This window comes from Capsicum annuum, chromosome 3 (genome assembly GCF_002878395.1).
Source record: "Capsicum annuum cultivar UCD-10X-F1 chromosome 3, UCD10Xv1.1, whole genome shotgun sequence".
Lineage (NCBI taxonomy): Eukaryota > Viridiplantae > Streptophyta > Magnoliopsida > Solanales > Solanaceae > Capsicum > Capsicum annuum.
In genome coordinates, this window is record NC_061113.1 from 220082233 (window position 1) to 220092075 (window position 9843).

The 9843-nt window shown below is 35.9% G+C and overlaps 1 non-coding gene across 1 annotated transcript; it reads left to right on the forward strand.

The window, feature by feature from the left end:
- Positions 1 to 680: 680 nt before the first annotated feature.
- Positions 681 to 786, forward strand: LOC124897346. The gene has a single exon (XR_007054068.1). It is a non-coding gene; the product is annotated as a small nucleolar RNA R71 (small nucleolar RNA).
- Positions 787 to 9843: the final 9057 nt, after the last annotated feature.

Sequence of the window (9843 nt, forward strand, 5' to 3'; positions counted from 1 at the left end):
CTGCTGGCAAACCACCTTGTGGTCTAGTATTCATTGCCTGTGATAATTGTCCCACTTTAAACTCTAAAATTCTTATGGCCGCTTGCTGATTTTTTATTTCTACAGTCAACTGTGTTTGATTTGCTAGAATTTGCTTCAACATCTCTTCTATAAGGCTAGTTGACTGATTTGATTGGGCCTGTAGCTGTGGGGCATTCCATGGCTGATTTGGTGGCTGAGTCTGACACTTTATATTGTAGGCATTACCATAATTTAGCCTTAGAGCATTACCTACATACATTACAAATTCTGGATTTGAAGCACACATGGCCGCTGAATGGCTATTATTTTCAGAAACCTCACACCAACCTGTAGCTTGTTGGACGACATTGACTGTGGCAGTAGGTTGTGTTGCTCCCAGCTTCGTGCTGCTGAATTAAGTGTTGATCAAATTTTGTAAGGCAGAAACCTGTGTTGATAAGGCTGTGAATTGGTCAACATCTAATACACCTGCAATTCTTTTCATGGCACTTCTAAAATCTGAATGACAATCTAGATTTCGTTGTGCTATATGGTTCAGTAATGTGTATAGCTCATTATAAGTGAATTCTACCGCTTGAACACCTACAACTGAATCTAGCAAAATCTCTGTATCATAATCAAGAGCTTCTACAAAAGTATTAATAGGTACCTCATTGGACTGTTAATGGTGTGGACAATTCTGAAGAAGATCCTTAAAGCATTCCCAAGCATGATAGATAATCTCATCAATCTTCTATTTAAAGCTTACTATCTCACTACAAAGTATCAAAGTCTTGCCTGATGGAAAGAATCTAGTAAGAAACTGTCTGGATAAGTTATCCCATGATGTAATTTAATTGGTCGTCTCCGCATTTAACCGCCTTTTAGCTTCCCCAAAAAGTGAATGGGGAAATAATGTAAGCCTCTCATAATATTTACTCACCCCAGCCGGAGTGAATGTATCAATAAGCTCAATGAAGGTCTGCAAGTGGATTTGTGAATCCTCGTATAAATGCCCTAAAAATTGTTCACTACTAATAAGAAGTTGCACCATATTTTGTTTTAACTCAAAATTCCTCCAGCTGTCGGTCTTTGAATTGGGAAAGTCAATTTCATTGGAAGTGTGGCTGCCACTTCCCTATCTATCCTTTGGCCTACTTATTCTTCATCCATTGGAGCCATATTCTCTTGGTCTTCTTGGATTTGAGAAATTCTGGGGAGAACGATTGCTTATCTCCTATGTTGATGAAGGTCTTGCTCAGGTTCAGGGATTTGTTCTACCAACTCTCGATCCCTTGCCAGCTTATCAACCTAAAGCCCTTTTTCCTATAACAACAAAATCAAGACTAAGCATAGAAATACCAAATAAATCTAAAAGTAATACTAAAATAAACAATTGCCTAAATATAAGTCCCCAGCAATAGAGCCAAAAACTTTAAAGCACCCAAGTGCACACACAAGTGTACATGGTCTTATCAAGTAGTAAAGTGTCCTTCAAGAAGCCATGTATCGATCTCATAGGGACTTGATTCAACAATGATTCTATTTTAGTTTACAATTTCAATTTAGTTGATGCAAGCATAACCAAAAAGATAGTTTTGAAATCGTAACTTGGAACTAAAGTAAGTAATGCATAAATAAAAGTCTTAGAACAATCAATATGAGAAAACCCAGGGTTAATGTACTTCGAACAATCATACTATGCTATTGAATTTCATTCGTTAACTTGCTTATCTTAGTTGTTGATTTGTAGGGTTAATTACATGATTATGATTTCCTAACCTCTACTTCTTTACTTAAGTTGAACCTTACAACTATAGCATTAAGCGGGGATATAATGGTCATTTTAAGTTCTTTAATCTATCATCCTACGTTTGAACCAAGTAAGGCATCTAAGTATATCCCTGGCCTAGATACTAATTTGAATTCCTTATTTCATAAAGAAATACAAACCATACTTTGTTTATTCCCATGTTCTATCTCCCTATTGCCTCTTCTGAGATCAAAAGAAAGATAATTGATGTATTCTAAGGTTTGAAAATCCTTAAAATAGTTTTAACAAGAATATATAAACAACCAATAATGATAACCAAATCAAAAGAACTTAATTCAAAAAAATAATACTCATGTTCTAGGCTTTAACCATAGAAATAGGATTTTTAGACACTCATAGTCATAATCAACATCCAAATAATTGTATGAATGATTAAAACCATAAGTAAAGATGAATTAAATAAATAAAAACCTAAATAGAAGTTGCGGTATCCTCCAATGTTGTTCCAATCGATTTAGCGGTTCCAAGATATTCCAAAATATGTTTTAAGATGTTATATTTATCGTAGATAAGTCATAAACTGAGTGGGATTGGGTTTCCACATTGTTCTTATTCAGTAAGGCACTTTTATTCCAATTTTGATGGTCAGCGTTGAGTGGTATAATGCCAAATTCCCTCACTGGGCACTTTTTTACTTATTTTGGTGCTCACCGCTGGGTAGTCTAATTGCGTTAGTTTCTGTTATTGGACAATTACGATTTTACATATCAACGCTGAGTGGTGGGTCATCATTTTGGGCCCCTTATGAATCCAATGGTGTCAAGCACACGCAAAGATTCCTCTCCATGTGCCATCACTTACCCAATACATTTCAAGTGTCCAAATTTGCGACAAATTGTGTTTTGTGCTTCTGTGCTCCATTCCAAGCCTTTTTGAGTTGTTTACACCTAAGTTGAAGATTTTATATCATTTATATATCATTATAATCCATTAAAAAATCATCCTATTTCATTAAAAACAACAATTTAGAGCTCAAAACAATACAACTTCCTCAACAATGAACAAGAAACACGAACTAAGCATAGGCTAAATTCACATTGTGCTTTAACTTGTTGTTTTGACTCTTTTCTTGATCCAGTTGTCCCTTGAATATTATAACCAATTTGTTTCACATATAAATACATAATAAAAACCTTGGTAACTCATTAAAAAATATTATAACCCAATGCAAGAGACTAGAAAATACCTAGCTCAAGCTAGTTATACTAGTTTTTTCGGTTGAACTCTAAATGCTCAAATTGAATCAAAACTCATGTGAAAACACCATTAAACATTGTAAACACATACTTGGAAAAATAAATGCTTATTTATATCATTATAAACACATATATCATAAGAATCATCCTTAAAACAAGACTAAAATGGCTAGAATAGTAAGCTACAATGAATAAATACACCTAACATCACTAATGTTTTGAGAATGACACATAAGTCTGAAATATATATAAGGAGTCACAAAGGAAAGTGAAGCTTCAGGGTCTAATAATTCATAAACATGAATATTGAAGAATTGTAAAATACCCATAACCACATCAGGAGAACTCGTCTACTCTTGTCAGTTCTACAAATAATATAGCCTATTTTGGCACTGCCCACTGGTGGCATAGGAAGTGGCACCCTGCTGAGTTGGATGACCTGTTGGGGCAGATGAAAAGTTGGATTGACCCTACTGGTGAACATCTTTACCCTTCTGACCAACCATCGGGCAATCCTAATCCTGTGGCTTCGATTGCCACATCCAAAACATCCATCATTGTTTTCCCTTCACTCTCCCTGATGATTCCTATCAAATTTCCTACAAAGAAAATTGGTTCAACCATTGTTCATGCTACTGTGAGTCTAAGAACCTGGTTCCCTACCTCAATTGTCTTGCCTAAACTTAACATCCATTACTATCTTCCCTTTACTCTCCCTGTTTATTCCTACCAAATTTCCTACAAAGCAGATTGGTTCAAGCATTGTTCACGCTACCATGATTCTGAGAACCTGGTGCGCTACCTCAATTTTCTTGACTAAACTTAGGCATGGAGGCGCTGGCTAAAGATGAAGGTAGAGCTACAAAATTATGATTGAAGAAGAATAGTTACCACCTTCTGACTTCGACTATAAGAAGTTGAAGTTACTTGTACTTGCCATGTTATTCTCTCTTTATTTCTCCTTATGTTTCTCTTTCTCAATCTGTTGAGCATGAACCATGAGTATAGAAAGGTCCATCACCTTAATCAACATGGTGTTCCTACGCTCTTTGACCACAGTATCAGATACACCAAATATGAACTTACTCATCATGGACCTAGAGTCATCCAACATAGTAGGAGCATACCTCGCCAATTGAGTAAATTTGACTGAGTACTACCTCACACTCATGCTACCATACTTCAAGTTTATAAGATTATAAATTGTAGCTTCTTTTAATTCCAGTGGGAATAACTTGTCTAAGAAAAATATGGCAAACTCCTCTCACTCAATAAGTATTACGTTAAAGAACCTGTCTTTCTTTCACTGCTTGATCCAAGGGTGGGCTACTCCCTATAACTGATATGCTGCTAAGTCTGTACTCTCACTTAAAGTGACACCCATGATGTCTGTAACCTTATGCACAACATCCAAAAACTCCTGCGGATCCTTCTAAGACTTGTATCCAAACAATGAAGGGAGATTCATCAAAATAAAGTCCCAAAATCTAACTACAACAATATTCAATGATAGATTGGATGCTAAAATAGCCTTTTGATTGTTCTCAGTAGCTACAGAATGGGCTAAGGTCATGAAAGTGACCCTGAACTCCATGGGTTGATTCTCATTCCTCCTTCATTGTTTTTTCCCGGAGGCATTGTTTGTAAACTGAATAATGGTCGAGTTACAAAAAGGAATTCAATAGAGATCATGCTCTTTTGCACGACATGAATATTTAAAGAAGGGAAATTTTCCTAAAAACATTGTTTAGCCTCTTGTCCATAAGTGTGGAGAGCATAAAACCCATGTACAAGTCTCTACTCAACACGACTTTCAAGCACCCTAGGACACTACGAAACCTTAGGCTCTGATAAAAAGTTTTATACCACCCGTTGTGAATCCGAAATGACATAGGTTTAGATTTTGAGGGAATGGGAAAATACATAAAAGAACTTGGAAAACAATTCAAGAAAACACGTTTTCAGTCCTTAGGAGTCAATCTTACAACACATAAGATGAGGGTACAAGTTAGACTAATAACTCATAAGCTTGGAAGTGGCAAAAGTGACATACACTGGTCAATATAATAGAGGTACCTTACAGCTCGTCACATGTCCTTACGATTCAAAATATACACCCATATTCAGAACTGAAACTTAGGAAACCTATACTATTGACCTTATGAACTCTCCTCATATGACTCGTAACATCAAGTGATGATTCCTAGTGTTGAGTCTTATCCTAAATAGAACCTCAATCACTCCACACTCCCATGGGTATGAATTACATCTTACAACTCATATGATGTCCAGATGACCTAAGGAGATGAGTCAAAAGTTGGACAGTGACTTCAAAACTTGGGGTATTACACTTACCTTATACATATAAAACTTTATCTAACCACATGCTACCTAGGGTTCAACTAATTCTTATAAACCTAATGATCTTATCCACTTAATGACTCCCATAATTAATTATCTTAATCCAGTCCTCATGTGTATATATATATCAATTGTCCACTCCTTTTTCCATAAGTTGCCAACCTAGGGTATTTCACACATCATATCAAGCCTACTGATTTATTCCCACAAAACATTCATCATTAGTCTTAAGATACTATTCTCACCACCACAATCCACATCTAAGTTTAAACTTATAGTCTAGCATCAGTCAAGTAACATCGATAAAGCATGCCACATACTATACTAGTCCATAAAATGGAAAAAATAAACCTAAATTCCTCATTTCACCTGACTACAACCCAGAAGTTCATTCTCTCAATATCATTACTATGACACCTTAAAATCTACCACACACTTTCTCACAAGTAGTACTAGTATTAAAATACTAGATAAAAGAAAATCAATGGGGGCACGGGGAGGGGGGAGGGGTAAAGTCACATTATAAGGGTAGTCAATCTTAATATTATAATGTAATCCATTACAATCTTATAAACATATTCTACATTCTCAGATTAAATCTACTTTCCCATTCATACATTCCCACTATCTTCAAATACAATATACACCAATGATTTAAGAATTTTCCACATAACAAAAAGTGAAAACATTAAAAATTCCTCATAGAATAAACATAATTCAATTTAAAAGCTAATACTTGACATTCTTGGGATGAAATTAGTTAAGTAACTTCGGGGTATTATCGATCATGGCTCAAGTCATTACAAGCTTGATATCATTGCACGGTTCATGGTCACTGGGTCTACACAAAGTCGTGTCAAGTAGAGTCCCTTTTATGGGTGTGTAGAGAGCCAAACTTAGAAGGGGGAGGCTACGAGAAATTTAGGAATATGTCCCTTTCTTGTGTTCTATTTTGGGCTATAGAGTCCTGTGCCATGAAACTTCTCTAAGTCTTGGCTTCCTCACATTTCAGATCATGTCTTCCCAAATACCTAATGGTCGTAGAACTCTATTAGAACCTTTTTTCTACTTGTGGAAAATATGGAGAGAATTTACCTTATTTATAGAGTGAAGACACAATCTAGGGTCCCTACTCCTGGCTGTTTATCTGTGAAAAAATGCTAACACATTGGAGTCTTTTACCTGAGATTAATTGCAAGGTATTAAGAAACTTTTGCCATTTCTTATTGTTTTATCTTTGACTTTACAGTAGAAGCCAAGATGCAAAAGAACCAACAAAGATGGAAGCAAAAGAGTTGAAATCTAATGCAAATAGAGGAGAAGTATGTCTGACGATATTTCAGATAAGTCGTCACCCATGTAATAAGTTATCAGAGATACCATCAGGCAAAGATAGAGAATGGACCTCAGCTAAAAATTATGACGGCATTTCCTGATAAGTTATCAAAGAGTTGATAAGTCATCAGGTTTCGTTGTCAACCTTAAGCTGGAAGTGCTAAAACTGAAGAAGGAGCTGACAAAATTTGTAATAAGTCCTCAGACTCCTAATAAGGTGTCACAAATGTTATCTAATCCAAGAAATTGTTGAACTCTGCAAATTTTGTTTCCATAATTAGGTTGAACTATTTAAAGCATAGTTTAGGTTTTTCTAAGGGTGGAAAACCTGTTTTGGGACACACGTATATTACTAATTTTCTCTCTAGTTTCTTGGCTTGAAAAACAATTACCTTTGAAGAGATTTTCATCAATATTTTGGTATTTCTATTGTGATCTAATATGAGAATCACTATTTAATATTCATCTTGTGGTAAGTTCATCTTTCAAATTATGAATACATCTAGTTGTTTCTCTTATTACATTATGAGTGGATAAATCTCTTTAACCCGAATTATGGGATCTATAGGTTAAGTCTTTTTAAGATGCTAAGTGTTTAAGATTCTAAAGTAATAGGACTCCTTGATGATTCCAAGATTTTAATTATTGTCTATTGGTTTCAAATGATAGATAAAACTTGCTTTAATTTGCTTGAGATTTGAAACCAAATATAGTAGGAAGTGAATTATTAGCAGGGACTTAGAAGCACTAAACTTCCATTTTTATAATTGACGTTGTAACAAGGTTGATTAACCTGAGGTGAAGTCTGGTTAGTAAATATCAATTCCCTAAGTCCGAGAGGAGTAGGTAATTAAATGCTTAAGTAGGTCGAGAGATATTTAGGCATAAATTCGATAAAGATAATCTGTTGTCCTACCTACTATGAGAATCTTGAATCACTATTATCATCTTTCAAGTAATAAAACCCATAGTAAACATAATTATGGTTCTCCTTGAACTCTTGATTACAAACACTAAAACTAAAGTGACCAATAATTATTTGCTACTCTCCAAAACCCTCATTTTAGGAAACATCCAACTATCAGTTGATTAAATTGCAAACAACTTAAGTTCACACCATATTCCCTGTGGGATTCGACCCCAACCTAGTTGGGTTATATATTGGCAATGATCGCTTACATTCTTATTAGAGAGGTGTAGTTTGAGCGTTATCAAAAATGGTGCCATTGTCAGGGAATACGGTTGCAAATCAAAGTTTGTGTGCGCTAATTGACTATTACTCAAGTTTTGTAGTTTTATATTTATTTGTTGTTTTTGTTTATTGCAGGATCTTTGTAGTGTATGCCAAGAACCAGAAGGTTTAGAGAACTATTATTACCATTTAATCTAGAACATCAATGAATTGGAATAATGACAGGTTACTAGCCTTAACTACAGGTCAGGTGAATGTACGGAATGTCCATCAACAAGTACGACATCCAAATCTTGAGGATGAAGATTTGGGAGACGAGGAGTTATTAAACCCGGGTAACCCAAGGATTGTAGATCAAGTAGCTACACCAGTACAATACAATGCTAACAGGAATCATCTATTTTAAGGAAGGTAAGAATACCAGATGATCCAACATGATCTCAATGATGATGATGATGGAATGGATAGAGCAGGTGAAACAGGTACAATTATTTCTCCGCCGTTGGCAGTTGGGACAAAATTCATCATTACGAGTACTATGATTCAACTCCTCAATATGAAGGGGTTGTTTTGTGACCTTCCTAGGGATGACCCCAACTTTTATCTGGTGAACTTTGTAACCATCTGTAAATCTTTTGATAACCTAGGAGTGTGTTAGAATGATATCTAATTAAGATTGTATCCATTGTCTCTTTCTAGGGAGGCAATATTATTGCTTAATGAGGTAACACCCGATTCTATAACCAATGGGAGGCAGTTGAAAGGAGCTTTCCTAGAAAGTTTTTTTTCGCCTTCTAGGAGGGTACAGTTGAGGTACGAGATCAACAACTTTAGTTAGCTCCCAACTGAAGCCTTGCATGAAACCTGGGAGAGATTCAAAAAGAAGTTGACGCCGTGTCCTAAATATAATATGATGGACATAGATTTGATAGAGACTTTGTATAGGGCTCTTAACTCTGAGACAAAACCAATTATAGATAATGTTGTTGGTGGTTCGTTTGTTGATCTTACATTTCAAGAGGCTTCAGAAATGCTAGAGAGAATACCCAATAGAGTCGGCATGGCATACCAGAGACTCTGTAGTAGCCAGCCTTACTATTTCTGTTGGTATGACTATGGAAAAACACAAAAGAGACAAAAAGCATGAACAAGACATGGCTCACCTAAAAACACGATGGATTTGCTAACCAAGAACTTGCTATCAGGTAATACTAAGAAGGTGAAAGTTGTGGGATCACAAGATAGAGTTGATGCAGATTCAGAAGAAGAGGTGAATTATGATAATAATCAGGGGGTTTTCGGGGCAATAGCAAAGGGAATCAAGGTTGTAATCAATATGATTAGCCTATTTACAAAGATAGGGAGCAGGGAAATTGGAGAAACAATAATGACAGGAACTAGCTATATGTCCCTCTTTAAAATCGTGAGGCTGCTATAACAAGTTTTGAAAAGATGTCCATGGGGGACATGATGGCTAAGTTGCTGAAGAGAGTAGAGGCTACCAACTCTGGTGTGACCACCATAAAGAACGATTTGTTATCTATTAGTCAGGTGGTAAACTTATAATCCATCATAATCAAATAGTTAGAGCAGAAGATAAGCCAACTCTCCCCAGCATTTAACCAGAGGAAGAGTGGAACATTACCAAGTGATACAGTCCAAAATCCATGGAATGATGGCTCATGTATGGTGATTACCACTAAAAGTGGTAAGATATTACCTGGTCCTTCTTTGGGAAAAAGTTTGGTTAAAGATATGACTGAGGTAGAGGATGAACCCAAAGAAGAACGTCCAGTAGAGTCTGAGAAGCTGGATGGTTCTGATGATGCTCCGAAAAAAGGGAAAGAGAAGGAGAAGGAGGTAGTGTTTAAAACTCTCCCAAGATCACCACCTCCTTTTCCTTAATGATTGAAGAAAAACCTGAT